Source organism: Electrophorus electricus, chromosome 1 (assembly GCF_041902795.1).
Source record: "Electrophorus electricus isolate QZ-2024a chromosome 1, ASM4190279v1, whole genome shotgun sequence".
Lineage (NCBI taxonomy): Eukaryota > Metazoa > Chordata > Actinopteri > Gymnotiformes > Gymnotidae > Electrophorus > Electrophorus electricus.
The window spans coordinates 37,751,118-37,771,556 of NC_137497.1; the positions used below are offsets into that span (position 1 = coordinate 37,751,118).

Below are 20,439 nucleotides of genomic sequence, written 5' to 3' on the forward strand. Positions count from 1 at the left end.
CCAGTCCATAAACGGCCCTAACCAGCTGTTCTAAAATCACAGCCAAGTCTTACAAGTGGTTTAGAGCACGTGCATGTGTGTGTGTGTGTGTGTGTGTGTGTGTGTGTGTGTTTTAAAGGATTTCTGGAACTGATTGAGCATTACTTCAAAAATTCTATGTAAGCAAAGGGTTCTATGTTTCTCATAAGCTATTATTGTCAGTTAAATAAACAATATAATTTAGCAGAGAGGAATATTACTGATGCTGCCAACTGGGTATCTCATAATAGTAATATTTCTTTAAATAAATACAAAGGTTTCGTCATATATTTTTTACTCAATTTTTCTCTTCTAGGGATACAAGCAATAACCTCTTGAAGTAACAGGTCTTTCTCAACCCAATGGCATATTTGGTAAATGGACCAATTTCTGCTACTGGTTTGGATCTGGACCACAGGGCCTTTGTTAGTGGCACATGACGAGTAAAACAAAAGCATGAGAATCTCTCTATAAATGAATTCATACCAAACTTCCATCTTTAATCATAACTTTCCTTTTAACTGTAGCATTTGAATCCGTGACTTTTCAAAACTGCAGTGGCTCACTCTGGAGCAAATGCAGTGAGACACGCGTGACATGTAACATGAAAACGCACACAGGAAGGAAGCAGCCACCGTGGTTCTGTTGCCCTAGAAACCAGGTGATATGTGCTTATGTGGAGCGTACTTAGGCAGAAGACCTAAGTAATTCCATGACGAGAACAGACTGACATCACAGAAGGCCTACAACAGTTGAGAACCTGGCCTGAACCATAGCCTTTTTTTATGGATATGAATTCTGGCTGACCTTGAGAGCATTTTACCTAAGTGGGTCATTTAAAGGACCATGCACTTGAAGGCACAAATTATAAAAAAGTGATTTGACACAAATCACATATTACCACAGACTAAGCACACTAACCTACATGAAAAAGCTCCATAGCTAATAACCTAAAATTAGTTAAATCCTGTTAAATTCTGCAAGTTCAATTCTGGGCCTCATTTTCTCAAAGATTTATGACAGGAGACATAATAAAACAGATAAACCTGCCTAAACTGTCTGTCTTGAAGCCAAGCGATATCTGAAATCTCACATCAATGACATTTTCCTCTAGAAAAGCACTTTCGTTTGAACAGCTTTCTGTCCCTCTTATACAACCAAACATTTCCATTATCTAATCTGCTGACTTGCAGGGGCAGTGGTAGTTGATAACGTTTTGGTCTCCAAAAAGCATAATTCCTCTCAGAAATTCCTTTTTAAAGGACTTGGACCATTTCACACATTATGTCAGTAATTCTCTATTCCAAAACACACATTTGTTCCCAAATATGGTGCTAAAACATTGGGAGTTAGGATGAACTGTTCAACTGACCTGCATTTCATGTTTTGAACCACATAAAGAGACTGACAAACCAACACTGCCTCCCAAGTGCAAATTCATACAAATCTGCTCAAGTCAACTTTGATGAATGTTTCACGTTTTAGCTACAGTCAGGTTTAGCAGTCACAATCTTTCTTACACTTTCTTTCATAAGAAACCTAACAAAATTGGTCATGGTTGTCCACAATTTCTATCAATTATTTATGAGAATCTGACACTTAAAGTAATACTGTTGTTCCAGCTGTTCCAGTCCCTAACACTTCCTAACCTTTGGGAGGTGGGAGGTGAAGTGCTGGGGGCGCAGTATGTGACATCATAACTATAAAGACATGAGAACCAGAATATATTTTCCACTCAGACCACGCCAGTTCAGAAATGCATAAAAGGTCAACTGCACACTAACTGAACTGCATTACAGCCAGACCAATAAACCAATGCACTGTTTAAAGCTTGCATGGGGTCTATATCTGCTGGCCAAATTAAAAGGTCGCTGCTGCTTGCAATGACCACAAGATCGCAAAGGCTGTTTACAACATTAGAAATAGATTTCTTAGAATGTTGTTGTGGGGTGTCTGTTTTTCTACCTATTCAAATGTCTGATAGTAGATGCCCATTTGCTACCAAGTGTTAGTGAATTTTTTACTTACAGCAGAACAGTTACAAAATGTTAGAGAATAGCAGATCAATCACCGATTCTACGTCTCTATGTGAAAACCATATCAACAGGCAGGCATGCTGGGTTTGTGAAATATTACATATTAAAAGCTTTGTAGATTACCATACAAAAACACTTCCAAAAATACATTTCATGGTTGAAAACTGCAAGGGAAATTTAGAAAGGTAATTGTAATTTGATAATTTTAGGGCTCAATACACTTCCACATTTGTTTTTTTTACTTTGATGTTGAATTGCATATTCAGCAAAAGTATCTTTTATTTCTCAGTGAAGGCTTTCCTTCACATACTGTAGAAGCATATGCCGTATACAAAATGGCAGTTTGTTTTTGCAGCCTATTAGTTAAGTATCCTTGCTTATACCAGTCAGCATATTAATCTCGCCATTTTCATCTTAAAAATGGTGGAATCTGTTTGAAAAGGCTCAAGTCTGCATTTTCTACACTGGTGAGCTGCAGAGCAGTAGCTCCTCCTGATTGCCGCACCCAAACATCTTCTCGTTCAAGTTTCTCAGTGCAGCCCTCTTCACCATAGTAGACCAACAGCTGGCAGTGAGGCAGTGCATTATTAATGAACCACAGTAGTCACATGTAAACCACCACATGTGAGTGGTCTGCCAGAGAGCCAAAATAGCCGTGCCCTGGGGCTTTGCTGCAGACAGCGTCTTCCTAAGGAAGGAAACTCGGACCCCCTTCCCTCCTTTTTAATGCTCCCCAGCTGCTCTGACTGCAAATAGGAACGTCGGAGGGTGAGACAGCCTTAAAAGAGACTAATTCCCACTTAGCCAGCACTTAGGCTGAGATTTATTGTTTCCTGGTAACGGAGGCCCGATTAAGCGTCGGGCTCGGTGCAGCGAGGCTAATTCTGATAAGCATGGGGAAGATGGGAAAGAAATGCTGAGGGGATGGGCCTGCAACTGTCACGGCGTGGATTTCACACCGATCGGCTCTCAGACTCTTCAGGAAGGAGAAATAAATTTATTTTGCGCTGGTATATAGGGCATAAATGTGGACATGGACGAGTTAAATGGACATGGAAACAGTGATGCTGCTTTGAAAGTTTAATAGGAAACCCACAAATTTTCAGGGGCTTCATTTACCCACATTTGAAGAGGAATATGGTGTTAAAAGAGATAAATTTACATCTGAGATTTAAGATGAATTTGATTTTCATTTCAACAGGATTAAGATGTTCAAAATCTGACTTGTTCTTGTTTGTTCTGGGAAAAAACAATGAAAAGCAATGTAACATTAGCAAATGGAGTTATCAAACCTCAGTGCTCACAAAGGGACTAAGAGGATCATGCGTGCACGGCCTCAAAATGCTTCTCATCATATTAACACAACTATAATCCACACAAATGAGGCAGTTATAACACAAATCCTTCAATCGTCATATGTCTCTTCTTGCTTCAGACTGGGACTCGAAATAAGCCCCGAAATCAAGACCAGGGAAGCCAAGCTTTCGCCATACCCTCAATAAACCTACACCCCTCTGCAGGCCTCTTGTGAGATGTGGAGCTCCAGAGTTGAGGGGTAAAGAGAGGGGGCTCTCCCCTCCTAAATCACCGTGTGCCCCTCAGTTAACCTCCAGGGTCCAACCTGCGAAGTCGAACAGCAGGAACAAGGCACTTGCACGCCCCCTAAAGAGGTGAGTGGACAGATGGACAGAGAGGAGTGGAAATACCCCACCCCCAACCCCCCACGCTCACACAGTAGTCAGAGCCTGCCGAGAGCTGATGGATCTCTTCCTCTGTAGACAGTCAGTGTTAGGGGAAAGGCTAATGGGGGATGGGTGTTATTTAACATCATAATAATATAATAATACTCATGGAGCACTGAGACATTTTCCCTTTATGATGAGCACCATGTGTTACGCTATTGCTTTTCATTGTTATCAATTTTATCTTACGTTTTGCTCCAGATAGACAATAGACAAATAACACAATAATAATACTATCACTTAATAAATAATAATAAATAATAAGTAATAATAAAAATCATAATAATAATACTGGCACTTTCAGAATTTTAAATGAAATAAACCAGGCCACCTGCCTTGGAGCACACTCTGAGTTACTTACGGATGTTGTCAATTACCCACAGTCACAAAGAATGGCAGCATATCTCTGCACTTCCAAAGAACTTTCTGTAATGAAACTAAAAGCAAAATTCCCACTTATTGCATAACAAAGTTTATCGCTTGAACAGCAAAATTAGTGAATTGTCTGATAAATTCATAATTTTAAACTACTACTTGACTCCCTCACCCATGCTTCAGATGAATGCTCACCTTCCAAAGCTAGTTTTTGTTGTTCAACATTTATCTATTTTTCCCTTATGTAGATGAATGCATTTGTTAATCTGATTTGGGGCTCTACTTACTGATAAGGGAGGAGAAGTGGGAGGAGGAGGGCATTATTATTTTCAAACAGACAAACTAGAAGGGGGATTACCATAGATTCCCACAGGAAATCATTGAACTGATTTATGTTACAAGTGCTCTGCCAATACGTCATTGCCTTAAACCAATGCATGAATGTATTACAAGAGCTATGCTATAATTTGTAGTCGATATGAGTGTGTTCTGAATGTAAATGATTTATTCTTATAGCACTATATTATATTATTTCTTGCATCATCAGGGCATGCAGCATAGGACCACACTGTGTCTAATGATCCTGGATGAAAGGCGAATTACCATAGGTTTAGCCCCTAAATCATACTTTTGTATACCGATTGCACAGTAAAACAACTCCAAAAATCAAACTCAATGCCCTGCATTCCATTCTCAGTTGGAGCTGCCACTCTGTGTGGACATTGTCCCTTATGGGGACCGCTAATGTCCACTCCACTCCCGTTTGTCTAGCTGATGAATGAAGGAACAATGGATCTCCTGGTGGCTCCCACTCTCCATAGCTTCCCCAGGGTCTGATTTGCCCTAGCTTGGGGCACTGATCTTGGGAACAAAAGTGGTATGAGAGGGGGGAGGTTGGTCCCCTTATGGAGAGGTCCAGGGACTAAGATAGGGCTAACAGGCTATTTCTCCACTTCAGGGTCCCGACTGGGAAGGAGACAGAAAAATCCTGACAATGGGATGAAAGGGACCGTCTGAAGGCATTTGATTGTAAGGAAGTGACAGCTATGAATGGTGACAGAGCTTGAATGAGAGCTCTCGAGATGGGATGTATGCCTTGTTAGTGACTATTGTGGGGCAACAGGGGGGTGGGAAGGGTGACAGTCCTTCCCCCTTTTTTTTATTTCCAAGAAGGTGTTCATCCTTCAAGGAGGGCGGCGAATCTTCAAAGCCATGCCTTCTCAGACCTCCAGTGTCACCATCATCGTTCCCATGTGGTGACCTCTGGGAAGGCTGCATCAGCACGTGGGTCTCCTGGAGGAGAAGATGCGTCAAACTGCAGTTTGCATAATGCCAAGGCTTTTATAATTTCCCCTTGGGTGTCCTGGGATTGATCGATGTTCTTTCACTTGACAGGACATCCATCAGGATCCATTTATCGTCCTCTTTAGGAGATGAGCATTCTGTTTCTTTTATCTAGGGACTCTTTCAGAAAAGATAATAGCTGCTCTTCTAATTGGTGTTGAAACACTGAACTGGCATGGAATTTCTCTGTGTTTTCCAAGAGCCACTTTATCTGAGTACAGAATGTTTGACACACGCTTCTGAAGTGCTCTGAGATAAATGGGCATGTTTGTTTTATGCAAGAAGGACTGCTAATCAGCATTACATTTGTAAAAGTTTGTGTTGTGTTGTTAATGTTTGTTCAACAGCTGGACCCCTGTCAAATGTCAAGCACTGTTTGACTGTAAATATAGGCTATGTGTCAATTCAGGACTCAGATGAAATATTTCATAGATCATATATTAATAAATATCAAAGACATTAGTTGAACAAACACAGTGTATAAGTGTTCTGCAATTTAATTAAAGTATAGCCACTTGTCTTAAACAAACATCTCCAACATCATACGGCTACAAGCAAAAGAAAGCATCTAGGATTTGATGAGCTTGTTTTGTTTTTTTTTTGCGGGGGGGGGGGGGGGATTGAAGAGGCAAAGGTTCATATATCTTCATTAACAGTAAAAAATGGTATTCCAAGATCTTTATTTTTTGTGCATGTCATTCTTCAGGTATTTATAGATACAAAATAACATCCATTAATACTCAACTAAAAATCAGCTTTTGAAAAAGACTTTAGAATGGAACTCTTAGTATATGTTTTGTAAAAACCAACAAACAAACAAACAACCTGAAATTCTGAAAGAAAAATGGACCACATGCATTCTTGGTTTTTTTTGTTGTTGTTGTTTTCGCCCACACCCTACCATGTTCAGTTCATTCTCTTACACTATGTGTTTTCCACAGCTTATAACAAAGCCCTGCAACCCTGCAAAGCCCTTTCCCTGCAACCAGTCAAACCTTGTATGCTAAATTGCATACAGGCATAAGGCTGCTGAACCATTCTACACATTGCATGCAATTAACATATTTTTGAGTCAGAGCACATAGACATAGATGCCAAAACATGTATAGCTACTCGTTAGCGCCCTTGAAATATCTGTTACCCCATTTTATAATGTCCCTTTTATAAAAAACATCATGCTTGAAATCTAAAGTTCTTAGATGAAATGTTCTGAAGCTGCTTGATTTGCAAGGGGAGAACTGCAATTCTGAATCATCTCAAACATCATGCCAGGAAGCAGAGAGACTTGGACACTGCAGATTCACAGCAAAGAAATGAAAGTGGCATCAAACAAGAATCATCTGAAAAGCAAAAATTCTTAAAGTGCTTATAATTCAGCAGTAATTTGAATTTGAAAGGCACGCTGTGAACTGAACTGCTCAGCAAGGCAACGTTATCTCTCTCGCCATTCAGGGCACACAACGTATGTTTGCTCAGGATAAATAGCAGTACATAGAACATTTAGGTCGAGCTAACAGAATTTCAGTATTTTAAGTGATGCTCATTAGCTTCCTAAAGAGAGTATGCAGAGTGTGCCTTCACAAGATTGGCACATGCCTGTAACACCCAGAGGATACATGCCCAAGACATCAATACCAGGCACATCATCTCACTGCACTCTGATGTTCACTAACGAAAGACATGACTTGTGACATGTGACCCATGAGAACAATAATCCCAGTGATCACTTGAGATTGCTGTTGAAAAAATTACTAAAAATTTTTTATAGATCACCTTTACTAGTGAATCCAAACGTCACCTGGATTCAAATATAAACAGTCAATCAAAAGCACTGAAAAGCTCTTTTTAAGGGTAGGTATACATAAAAACAAATTCTTGGCAAGGACAGCAGAAAGACGTGGTGCGCAGATTTCTTCAAAATGAACCATTCCACTGGGGTTGCATCAGGTTTCGACGTAAAGATCTATAAAAGCGGGAATAAATTCTAACATGTGCTGGCCTGAGCCCTGCTCCAAGGCTTATGCTTGCAACATTACACAGGAATGGAGGGCTAGTGTATACGTTTTTGGTCTTCTCAAAATGGTCATGTGAACCGGAGCTGATTTAAAATATGTTTTTCTGCTCTTTATGGGAGCACAGAATCTGAAAAGCTGCTCTAAAAGAACGTTTGATCTTGAAATGTATCTTGTGCAGGATGATTGAAATTGAATGAGTGAGTTTTTTTTCCTAGAAATAGTCTCATGCTCCTACTACAATTCAAACTTCACTTTCTCTAAGGTCACTTATCTAAAAGTGGGACAGTATGAGCACCATGTCAAAAGAGCAGATGTTTGATATTACCTTCTCACATAAAAAGTGACAGTTCGGTTTCATCATTTTATGATGCTCAATTTCCTGACAATCCTACCCAAGGGTGTGCTGTCTGGGTACAACTTCTATCTTGTCTATGGTAAGGTGCCTGAGACAAATTTATTCTGAATGACAGTCAAACTGTCAAATAACTGCAAATGCAGTATTTTGAACAGATTAATCTGAATGTCTTTTTGTAAAAACCATATGATGCATAATAATTGCATTATTATTGTATGGACAGTTGTAAGAAACTTTGTGCTTGATATTTCCTTAGTAAAATGTTTTAAAAGCTTTTTAGAAATACATTATTGCATAATTAATTAATTTCTTCCATTCCAGTTAATGCCCTACTCTCGGGTCATGAAGTATTTTCCAATAACTAAGCAACATTTGATCAACTGGCAGTCTGGGTTAGGCTGACCAAAGTATGCTGTGGGTAAGTATGTGAATGCAGATGGTTCACCAAAGTTTCTGGGTGTACTAAAGAAACATTTCTGGATTGTAATTAGGTTAGACCTAAATAGTGTGCTTTAATGCTTTCTCAAGGAGGTGGCCACATGTTTCTCGGTTCAGAAGGTTTAACTTCTCAACAGTTCATGGGCCTGGTTAATAAATGCAAAGCTGAAGAAGAAGGATGGTGCTTAAGCCATAACCAAGTCTGGTGCTTAAGCCTACCACTCAGCATTTGCCTCTGTGCAGGAACGGGCCACTGGGATGTGTGACATGGGAGGCTCCTGTCCACGTAGTGAGGCTCCTGGGATGAGGAGGTAGATCTGGCCCTCCTGGCTTGGCTTCAGGAATGGTGTGGACTGGCACAGGCTTCCAAACAGGTTGAGCTGAACCACCTACCATCTTGACTCACGCATGCTCAGGACACAAGAGTCTCTATCACCTGTCATCCACCCTTTACACATGTCGCTTCCTATCTCAACACATTTGCTGACTTTACTGTAGGTGCTCTATTGCTGTCTCTTAGAAACACCCATATTTATGTGTGCTGTCTCTCTGGCAGGAAAATTGCCAAATCCTAATCCAAAGCATCAGCCATTCATTATGTTATTACAGACCTAGCTACAGTTGCTGGATATGGTGAAAATTTTTGTGTAGTCATTATATGTCTACATCGATTGAACCTTTGATTAACATTTTAAATGACACCATAAACACCACCATATTGTACAGGCAATTGTTTGGGGCATTTGCGCTCATGGCCTTTTGCCTCTAGTGCTTGCTTAACGAGCTTTTAAGTGTCAAATGCATCTGTGACCAATTAGTCTCGGTTGTTAATTGACTAATGGCTCGTTTTTGTGTGTTTAAGCATGTGTGTGCTTTTGGCTATTTTTAAAATGCTACACCTGATTGCTACAATGGCTTAGGGTGCTTCACATAGTTTAAAGGTGGAAAAACAGCAGTTCTGCTTGATGACGAGGTGTGAGGTCTTATTTAACAAGTCTTCATGTTACAGGAGCTTGCCTGGTGAGGACAATTTGGATTTCTTAAAACTGGAACCCTGGGATCCCTGAATCACTATTAAGGCTCCAGTGCCTACATGCCTATCAGCCTGATGTGAAAAATTAACCCATATCAAAACCCATATTTTATGACAGGATTTAAATTATTGTAATGCAATAACAAACAAGCAATTTGTTTGAAGATTGTATAATTAGAATGGGTAGCTACATTTGTTCAGCTAGATGTGCTATGGGTCAAAGGCTAATAGTTCCATAGGAAAAATATGGTCAAATCAGAAGCTTCGCAATGAAAGTAAGGTTGAATTTGTCTTGTTTACTCAAGGAAATATTCCTGTATAGTATATGGTATATTCCTGTATAGTATATGGTAGCTTTGGCACTATGAAAATATTTTCTAGAAATATATATATAATTTTCTAGAAAATTTTTTTTTCTTAAATCAGATCATCTCCTGCCTGACCCTCAGACACCTCCTGGACACTAGCCCATGTTTCAACCCCGGACCGACCTGACCACGCTTACCTGTCTGATTCCACAAATTAGTTTGTTTGCTAAAATAAAACCTCTAACAATTGGATCCTCTTCTGTGTGTGTGCAAACATTACAGCACCCCACATTGCAGTTTGCAAACTTAGCTAACTTGCCTCCAGCATAATAATTGCAGTTCTAAGTCACTAGGGGCCAGAGCAGCTAAAGCATCTGCTATCTGGGGGCTTTACACAAACCGAGCACACAGGGAACTTCAATAACCTTTCTGAACACATAAAGCATCACTTAGCATGCTAATTAACCTGTCCCTCGCAAGCCATGGGTTCAGTTTTCTTGCTGAACAGAGCAAGCTTCGGTATGAGTCACCTTTAGCTATGTCTAACCCTGGTGAGCCCCTACCAGGGCTAATCCACACCAGTGTTTCACATATTGACTAAATCTTTTTCTCTCCAATTTTTTATATATGTACAAGTTTTGTGAATTTATTATTCTGTGAAACAGTGTACAACTGTGTACAAGTAACTTGTGCATTAATAACATTATGAGCAAATCGGCACTTGATGTGTTGCGCAGTTGTAACAACTTACCCATCAAGCAAATCCAACCTAAAACTAATTATAAAACTATTTACTGCTCTCCCATTGCATGAAGTGACAGTAACTTTGAAGATGCAATTGCATGCTCATGCATTGTGAGTAAAGCAAACTGCTGATGGCAATGCTTGCTGGTTATTTGGGGTGTGCTTCATGTGGACAGGCGGAGATGGGAGATGGGGTCCAGGAAGAGCCATGCCATTTCACTGTTACTCAGCATCACCTTTGTGTCCATTACAGCTTCAGTCTTACATTTTTGCCTCTTTAAAGCTGATTAAACTTTAACACTAAAGGTTGATTGGAGGTTGAAAAACATGCTGCTTTTGAAGTGTGAGCACCATGGTATGTGCAGACGTGTTGCAGTATGGCATGAAAGGTGTTTTGGAGAGTGCTCTCCATCATAATGCATGAGTACAATCCTTCAGTGCTTTTACCATAATTAGATCTGACTTCACTGTAACTTACTGAGTGGAGACCATGTGTGGACACCCTGGTGTCCACTAATGAAACAATGCCTTTTGTCATGGAGGAACCGCAGCATAACTAATTGAATTTCCCCTTAGTGTGACTCCAACAAATGGCCTTCTCCAAGGAAATTTGGCAGTGCCAGGTTGTGCTATAATTGAGGTGGACGGAAGAACAATGGAGTTGTTTTATTCCCAAACAGGCAATGATCCTCAGCTCACCCTGGGACTAAGGGAAACCTTGAGCAGTGAGCTTCTTGAGGGCTTTCTTCTTGAGGACACACAATAGGGGTGCGTGTGTGTACGCGTCTGTTGTCAGCTAGGCTCTGTCGTGTGTGTACTAAATGTCTCCAGACAGTAATGAAAATGAAAATTAAAAATGAAGAGTTGCCAAATTTAGCCTATTAGTTACACTGTCTCTTAAGCAATGCGGTGGAGCTTTTGGTACTTCTGAATTCACTGAAATCTAAAACCCTAAAAAATGTTTATGTATACAAATGTATTAAATTATATATGAATAATCTTTTTCATGCTTTATTTATGCTAATATTAATGATTGGTTAAAAAGTAATGGTTAAAAGTCTAGTTTTTCTTTTGTCATAAAATATCAAAGAAACGGTCTTTTATATATTTAGATATTTAATTATTATTATTTTCAGATTGTCCCAATGCCCCTCTAATTTTAGTCTTTAAGTCTGTTTTGGTTTAACGATACATGCTATGAGACTTAATGTAACGGCCCGAGTGCCGCAGGGCGCGGAGCAGGACGCACAGACTCCCTTGACAGAGACAGACGTTTATTAACATACAACGCAGACAACAGTGGCACTCGCACATAACGTAAACGGTAAACGTGAAGACACATATAACTAGCTTTGAACAACGTGAACATTAACAAAGGCTACATGAACAATGACCAGCAATGATGCACTCATCAACAGGGGTTTAAATATATTCAGATGCACAACACTAAGCCATGTGCAGGTGTGTGCTATCAAGGTTACAAATAAGACAATGTGAATCCTATTGCGCGCGGCGGGCCGTACCACGTGACCAGTGGCAAGGGGAGCGTTCCGTGATACTTAATGCTGTCAAAGTATTGTTAGTAACAGTCCTCCGATACTGAGCATTCATAAGAATAGATAAGTCAAAGGTCAACTAATTAACAACAATTAAGCGGACAGGCTGGGCAGGCACAAGGAGTGTCATGACTTCTGATAAACTGTTGCCTTCAGGGCCACTCAGTGTCTTGTTTAAAGACTTACTCATTAAGACAGGTACATATTTGCTTTATTCATTATTTTGAAAGAATGCCGGGAAAAGTACACTCTGTTATTACAGCTATGAAATAAGCATATGGTCTTGCATGCTATGGTTTGAGCACTAAAGTAAAACACTGAAGCTTCTAAAGACCAAACAATTCTGTTGGTTAAATAAATCCTGACTGATTCATTTTTAAGAGGAAATCATTTCTAAAATGTCTAAAGATTTGCATCTCTTGATTGAGTATAGAGAGATGTTCTGAATAATGGAACATTCAGCATGAATGTAGAACACCTGCCTTGTACCTGAGTTGTATCTTCACATACACAACATTTGACAGAAATTGCTGTTCATCATAATGATGGTGACTGGTTGGAGCTGACCTTATTCTGGCTGATTTTCGGTAATACACAAAGAATCTGATTTCCTGCTAATTAGCATGGTCTTCCCATAATCAAAATTACAGACCAAATGAAATTGTTGTTTTTGTAAGATGTGAGCAAGCTCAAGACTTCAGTTTTCATTTTAGCCTTAATTATATAGACTTCTATGAACATTAATTTAACTCCAAAAAACACCTGACTTTCTCAGGCATAAAATGTCACATGCCATTATACTTGCATATATGTGCATTTGCAGGATCGTGTCATTCTATTACATAAGTGGTCATGTGAGATCTACAGAGATAAGGACCAGTCAATAAATCCTAAATTAACAGTCACTGTAACCAGACCCACTACTTACATTAATTGAGAGTGTGTTCAGTACTGACTTATTTAAATGTTTATTCTACTCTGCCTCATTAAGGATATAATGGAGAGTGGTAGAGGTCATTATTGAATTAGCTTTGCACCTTTAGCATTTACTTTAATGAGGATGCCTCTTCAGTGGTTTTCTTGAATGTAATGGTCAGCGCTACTTGATATGTTCTTTGTTTGCATTAGCAATTTTGTTTCTTCAGTTGTTTAATTGGGCATCTAAAATGATATTTTGTTTGACTAAGGGTTAAATTAATATCTAAAACAAATACATATGAAATATAAATAAATATTATATAAATATAAAGGAATAAATATTAAGAACTTGCGGGGGAAAAGGAATCTCTACACTAGATCATTCTATTTACATTCATTCTAGTCAATAAATCTAATCTAAAACAAGTGCATTTTTCTCAGTCTTTTTCAAGTCATTACATCAATGGCTGTTGAAGGACAGATTTGACATATACTGACAATTCCATTTTCCAGAGATCCAGTATCTTTCTGAGCAGAAAACATAAACATGGAAGCATGTACCGTATGCAAATCTACTGAAACAGCAGCTTCTGGCCTCTGCCCACATGAAGTATGTTGAATAGAACTGCAGCAGAATAAGGTAGCTGAAAAGGACGTACGCTGGATTTTAACCTTGGTGGAATCCATCAACAGTGTCAGGTCACCTCATTTTTAGTAGCAGTAGACAAATAAATCAAATGCCCATAGTCTCTGCTTGCCTGCATTTGTCAAAATAGCAATGGCATATTCTTTGTGAGAAAATTTAATTTTCTATGTGCAAGGAGGAACATGCAGTCTGAGAAGTTTTTCACACTATGTGCTGACTAGACAGTCTTCCTGTCACTCTTGGTATTTCATAAACAATTTCCAAATCAGTTGTCACTTTGGAGGGACTCTTAATTACTGTTCTTTCCAGAAACATGCCTGAAGACTTTGTCCCTGAAATGAACCCCATTCACACAGTGAACCGGGTACCTCCCTGGGTTTATATTCTCCTTGGAACCATCTCATCTCTGGATGTGAAAGCTGAAAGTAATTCAGAGAGAAACTTGATTTATGACCAGGCCCTATTATGGAGAAATAAAGTTAAAGCAATAGCTGGTGGTGTATAAAAACTCCTCAGCCTGCCCTTCTCCTGTAATGCTGCTTGTTCTAGCTCCTCCAGATGTTATGAGCTGTTACTCACTGTGCAGTTCACAATTATATTTCACCATTTAGTCACACACTCTTTGTCGTTCTTCTGAATGCTGTAATTCTATTCTGTAATGAAGAGCAATTCGAGACACTGACAGAAAAAAAGAGAGTTCTTTTAGAAAAGGGATTCAAAGGCAAACCATTTGACGAACTTTTAATTAATCAATTGCTTAATTAATCCATGTAGAAGGGAGGGGTATAAGTACATTTTTGGAGGACCAGGGTCTAACACACACAATCCAAAATGTGAACTAATTATCAGGAACATCAACACCTTCAAGAGCTTGGTATTGTTTAGAGCAGTCTTTAGAGCAGTGAATCAGGAAGTTATACATGGCACTACTAAACAGGTACAGATTGAGGTGACAGATTTCTGAACAGGAAAGAATAATTGTCACCTGCAGTTTTGATAGAGGATTCATACTGAATCCGTGACATTTTACAATATAAAATGATGACACGTAACCTGCATAACCATTGAATACAGACGTTAGAAAGCAGCCCACACTGCCTTCTAGCTTGCTCCGTCAGGGATTTTAACATGTCACACTTCTGAAGGAGAACATAATTTCAGTTTCATTTCTTTAACTACACAGTTTTTTTCCCCTACATCCGGCTAGCCCTCAGTGTGTCAGTAGTGAGGAAGATTCAGTGCTGTACAGAGGCACCGCACTAGTGGACACGATTTCTGCCTGCTGACCCGAAACCGCTTTTTGTCTTTTTCTCTATTCCATTCACACCCAGCATTCAGGTAAGGGAAGCAGGTCTGGGATCAGCATGCTAACATTCTATTCAGAGTAATGATCAAAGATGGGAAGATAATCCTCTCAGGGCTGCTGCTTTGTGTCCTGTCAGCAGTGATTCTCAGGGCTTGGGGTTACTGTTGTGTGTGAGGAATGGAACTGAAATGGGTAAGGCATTTCAACTGATTGATCACAAGCACACAGACCATATACAGCTGTAAGATACACTCTTCCACAAAGAGCCAATTCTCAGGAGAGTTTTTTCTACTGAACAAAGAGGCCTGAAATGAGGCCAAATCTTGTGACTTTACTGCGCCCATAGCTCTGAGTACGGCCAATAGCTTTCATTATTGACCTGGCCTTATGACATTAACCATAAGGGTACTGGCAGCTAGAGCCAACACTCGACCCCCCACCCCCACACATCTCTCTCTCTCTCTCTCTCTCTCTCTCTCTCTCTCTCTCTCTCTGTCTCTCTCTTTCTTTCTCTCTCTCTCTCTTTCTCTGTTTCTCTCTCTGTCTCTTTCTTTCTTTCTCTCTTTTTCTCTCTCTCTCTCTCTCTGTCTCTTTCTCTCTCTCTCTCTCTTTCTTTCTCTCTGTCTCTCTGTCTCTCTCTCTCTCTCTCTGTCTGTCTCTCTACCTCTTGAAATTTGTTCACAAAAGCTGCTGAGCTCGCCTATTTCCACATCAGAGTGGACGCAGCAGTTTTGAAAAGCTTTAACAGGATTAAGGTCAGGCCTGTCGACACCACCCCCACCCCACCCCGGCGGTCAGTGACCAGGGGGCTGACATAGCTAGACTTTCACTAGATCCCGTGTCAGGTATGGTTCTCATACTGATAGGCGTTCATTTTTGGGAGTCAAAAATGTATTTATTTGTTTTCGGCCTTCTTTAGACTCTCATTTGATGTGCAAGACATCCCCACTCCAACAAACTCTAAAATAACATGTCTCATAAAATCATATTCATAAAATATTAAAATAATCATCACAACAGTTGTAAAATTTCAGTAACATCATGTTAAATTATAGAACATGTCCGTTAATGACACGCTTTCAAAGATCCATCCTATTCATTACTAATTTAATGTATATAAATTCTATGGTTTGAGCACTAAGTAATCTAAGTATATACATTTTAAAAAGGAGTTGATCAACAAAAACCTAACTACTGTAGGATCCTGAACCTCCAAGACTGTATTCCTAATGGCAAGAGAATGACAGTATATTTGGATCCTCTCAAATTACCCTGCATGAAAGGACAGCTGTGGCTGAGAAGAGTGCGATAAAGTAGCCTACTTGGCTCGAGCTCTCCGTGTAACAGCGTACCATGTATTGGATTTCCATGCAGTTGGCTGGTCTTTCATGCATTCCTGCATTTTGGGGATGTCGTACATGCACTGCAGGAACACCATGTGTCACTGTTCCAGTCATCAGTGAATAAAGCTGAAAACTGAATTGGGTTACCATGGCAGCACTTCACAAGTTGTCTTGAATTGCACCGCTGTCACCGCACAGAACATTAGGAAATTTTGCAATATAATGCAATGTATGGAGACTGTTTTCTTTGCAGTACATGGAAACGATGATCTAACCTTGTCGTTCAGAGTACAGTAACACAGTATCTGCTGCTTTCCTATATGGTCAATTTAAACTGTTTCTCAGATGGGTCCAGACTCACACTCCTCTTTCTTACAAATACTGCCTTTTATATATAATTTCACTGAAGATAATGAACAATATGTTCCTAATAAATCATTAATATAACTTAATACATTTTGAGCTGAAGAGTTTAAAATCTGGATAATATCTCCACGACCAACAAGTGAAGAATTCATCAGCACTGACCATTTTACCAATGCATCCATTCAAGGTACCAATGGAGGTGCAATCACCTTCAGATGGTGGTACTATTTAGTGTCTGTACCCAAATTTAGAAACTCATTAGATTCAGCGGTATTTTAGCATTTAGCTATGAGGTATCCCAGTGTGTGCGGCAGCATAAAGCCTCACCACGGGCCAGCCCTGGCATAGCGTTGATACTGTGCTCACTGCGAGCCACTTCTCCCTTGCTGCAACGTGAGCATGCCCGCATACACGCCTCTCTCGGGCGAGCTTGACATTCCTCACCCTCTTGTCCATTAATCAAGCCTGGGGAAGTACGACAGACAGGGTCCCAACTTAGCGAGCCACGCTGCCCACTCTGCTTCCAAGAATTGTGCACCCAGCCCCCTCCTCACATTCGTCAAAAAGGCCAGCTTGGATAATGTACTGAAAGCTTCTGACCTATTAGAAGATGGAAACATCATATTTAATTTTTCATTTCGCAAAGTCCTTTTATGGGGTCCATAAATAGAATCTTCGAATTTCAGTTTACATGTTTAAAAATTAAAAGCTGAAAATATTTTCAACATTGATCATTTCCAGTGGATTCAGCACTTTAAATAAGTTTTATTTACGAGTGTAGTCTGTTTTTTTTTTATCTTTACCTTAAAATATGTAACACTAGTGACAATACGTTGTATACTTGATCTTGCAGTGTACACTGAGGAGAACATGGTCACACATGGTCATGGCAAAACACAAATTTTCAGTCAAATACTCCTTTTTAATCATGAAACATACTTTGTACCATATCAAACTAAAAGTTCCAGAAACGTTTTTGGCCAAAAGGCAGAAACCTCTAGCAGGAAATCTGCCTTAGGGCCAAAGACCCCCACCAAACCTTACAGCAGATGATGCTCTTTTCAACAGATGCATAGTCCCTCTCCTTACACCAAACATACCTATCATAGCTTGCCAAAAATGTGACATACAAATATCCTCACTGTCTGAATGCCAGACTGTGAACAGCTTTAGGCGAACTTCCAGCATTTCACTTCATTCCTTTGCAACAGCAAAGGCTTACTTCTGGTAACCCTTCCAAAATGGGCTACGGGTGCATTTATATTTGTAGTTCAGTTCAGGTGCATTTTAGCCCTAGTTCATTCACACTGATATTACCATTGATCCAAAGAATGTAAAGAAACGTCATATGGATAGAGTTACATCCTGATTGAACAGAACTTATAATGTATATATTTTGCCAGTTTGTGTATATCTGGTGGTATTTGTACCAGGTGAAAGTAAAATGCAAATAGGAGTCAAAACATAAACAAGAATTTCTTCGACGTCTTATGAGAAGAAATCAAATCTTGTGTTTAGTCAATTTGGTGCCTTTGGTTCATACTGTTTTTATATTTCAAACAAACTGCACCAACGTTTGTTTGGAAATGGACCATGACAGAACAGCTCAAGAGCTCTTGAGTGGATCAAGACAGCACACATATAATGAACTACTCTAACAGTGGTATCATGCTAGGGTTTGTCTTAATAGAACCAAAGCTGCCGAGTCTGAACACAGCCTAAGAGGGTGGTGTCCTATGGCCAAAGACATCATCCTGAATCCTGGATGTGTCACAGCCATCTGTGGTCAGGTGTCCAGGAGAGCACAACTGGCCCTGCTCCTATTTCTTTGCTACCCTAACCATCCTCTCACAGGGCTGTGCCCTGTTTCCAGAAAATTAATCGAGTGCTCCCACATTGCTATTCTTCTATTTTTTTTTGTCTGGCATTTTTCCTTGTTACTTTTAAACTATTAACTCCATTTGTCAGTGATAGATTGCCTTTTTTCTGTTTTCTACCTTCTCCTTCTGCAATTTTCTGGGGTTTTGTGTGTGTGTGTGTGTGTGTGTGTGTGTGTGTAAATCATACACACAATGTTCAAAGTATCTGCCAGGTATTGCCAACAGGAACAGCGCTACTGAGCAGCACCATATCTGTCAAGTCATCTCATCTGGTCCTGCATGGTGTAAGCCAATAACCTGCTTACATCTCTGCTCTCGCCTCAAGCTCATATATGTCTTAATTTAAGAGGATGAGCCAATGAGATCTGCCAGTACTCTACCTGACCAAACATTTCTTGGTACAAAAAGAGTTTGATATTTTACTGGATATTTATTGGGTAGAATTACTCTAATGTACCAGGAGAGGTCCATTACCATGTTGTTCCACTAGAAGGGGCATCAAAAAGCATCAAGAAGCATCAAGAAGCATCTTGAAGCATCAAGAAAAGGTTAAGTCTGACTAACTGACATTTCATCTTCAATTCTAAACCTTTGCTGGAGGTTTTCGGTCCAACCAAGCAGAAGCAGACATGTTCCTTCACCTAGGAGTTAGCAATGCAATGGCAATGGCCAATCATTTACAATGACTTTTTAATGAACTACCAGTAATTACAAAATCCAGTACTAGGAAGAGGATTTGAGGTCTGGTGTTGGACACTCTCTGCCATATGGAAAAGGACCTCTCCTGACTCATTAGAAAAAACACTGGATGACACAAGAGGTAAAATATATAGGTGAGACATGACACTGTCTGAGACCTGACAGAGCTCCCTCTGGGACGGAAACGTTGTGTGTGTCTTAATAAAACACATCGTGCGTAAGCACAATCTAGTGTGCAGGCTTATGCATTCATTTTTGCTTGCATCTCAGCACCTGTTCAGGGGGAAAAAAAACAAACCTGTCAATGTAATAAAAACATATCATTGTAAGATCCTTAAGTCAAACTTAAGCTAAAACAGCTGTAGTTTGGTAGAGACATACATGGGTTTTGTTTTGGTTTTTTTTGGTTTTTTTATTATTTTGTTTATTTTATACAATAATTTTTGTTCATTTTCAAAATTTCCCTTTCGTATTTAACAAGTGCCAATAAAAGTAAAATATGCTGCATTTAGAATAATAACCATCTATGTATTGCGATTACTTATTTATTATTCATTTCAACACAAATACAAATAATTTAAAAAGAGGAAAGAAAAAAGAAAAGAAAAAGTGCAAGTAGAAATGATAAAAAGGTTTTATTTAATGAATGAACCCCAGCAGGAAAACGTTTCTAGAATGCGTCATAATAGAGGACGACACAGACACGAGGCACTGACCACTAAGGGCAGCTGTTGTGTCATACATGGCATCATGTCTTCCACACACAAACTGCTTAATGCACTTCTTTCATCTCATCTGCTGAGCATGTGTAGCGTTGTGTGAGTCACCAAGCAGAGTCATGTTTAGTAAAGCTCTTGTCTGGAAGCAGCCCTCCTCTCCTTCGTTTCAGTGCCTCGCCGCTGGTCCTTCACAAGCGGCGACCGCAGACACTTGGCCTGACGCTAACGAGGTGTCAAACAACGACTTCAAGGTACGATTAGGAGAGCGCCACAAATGGCTGAACCGCAAAAAAACACTGATTTGGCAGAGAATGAAAGGGGAGCTGCGTCAGTGGAAGACTGCCTGGATAATGCGCTTCAAAGCACGGGTTCCTGCATGGCCAATTACAAGATCAAAGGAGCCCAGCATAACAGCCAGCTGTTGGTGGTGTCCTAGTAACCAGAATGTGTGATGGAGTATGGTGATAGTGGAGTATAAAGGTGTTGGGAAGTGACTAACAAATACTCTTCTAGCAGCCTCTTGTTCCCCATTCATAAATAAGTGCTATTGTCAACCACTGATGCATGATTCCACATGTCATGGAAAACAAAAGAAATG

At 39.8% G+C, this 20,439-nt stretch overlaps 1 long non-coding RNA gene across 1 annotated transcript; it reads left to right on the forward strand.

Moving 5' to 3' along the window:
• The first annotated feature begins 2,710 nt into the window (after positions 1-2,710).
• LOC113573802 (uncharacterized) lies at positions 2,711-6,084 on the forward strand. The gene is made up of 3 exons (XR_003410243.3): positions 2,711-2,822; positions 3,490-3,724; positions 5,130-6,084. It is a non-coding gene; the product is annotated as an uncharacterized LOC113573802 (long non-coding RNA).
• Positions 6,085-20,439: the final 14,355 nt, after the last annotated feature.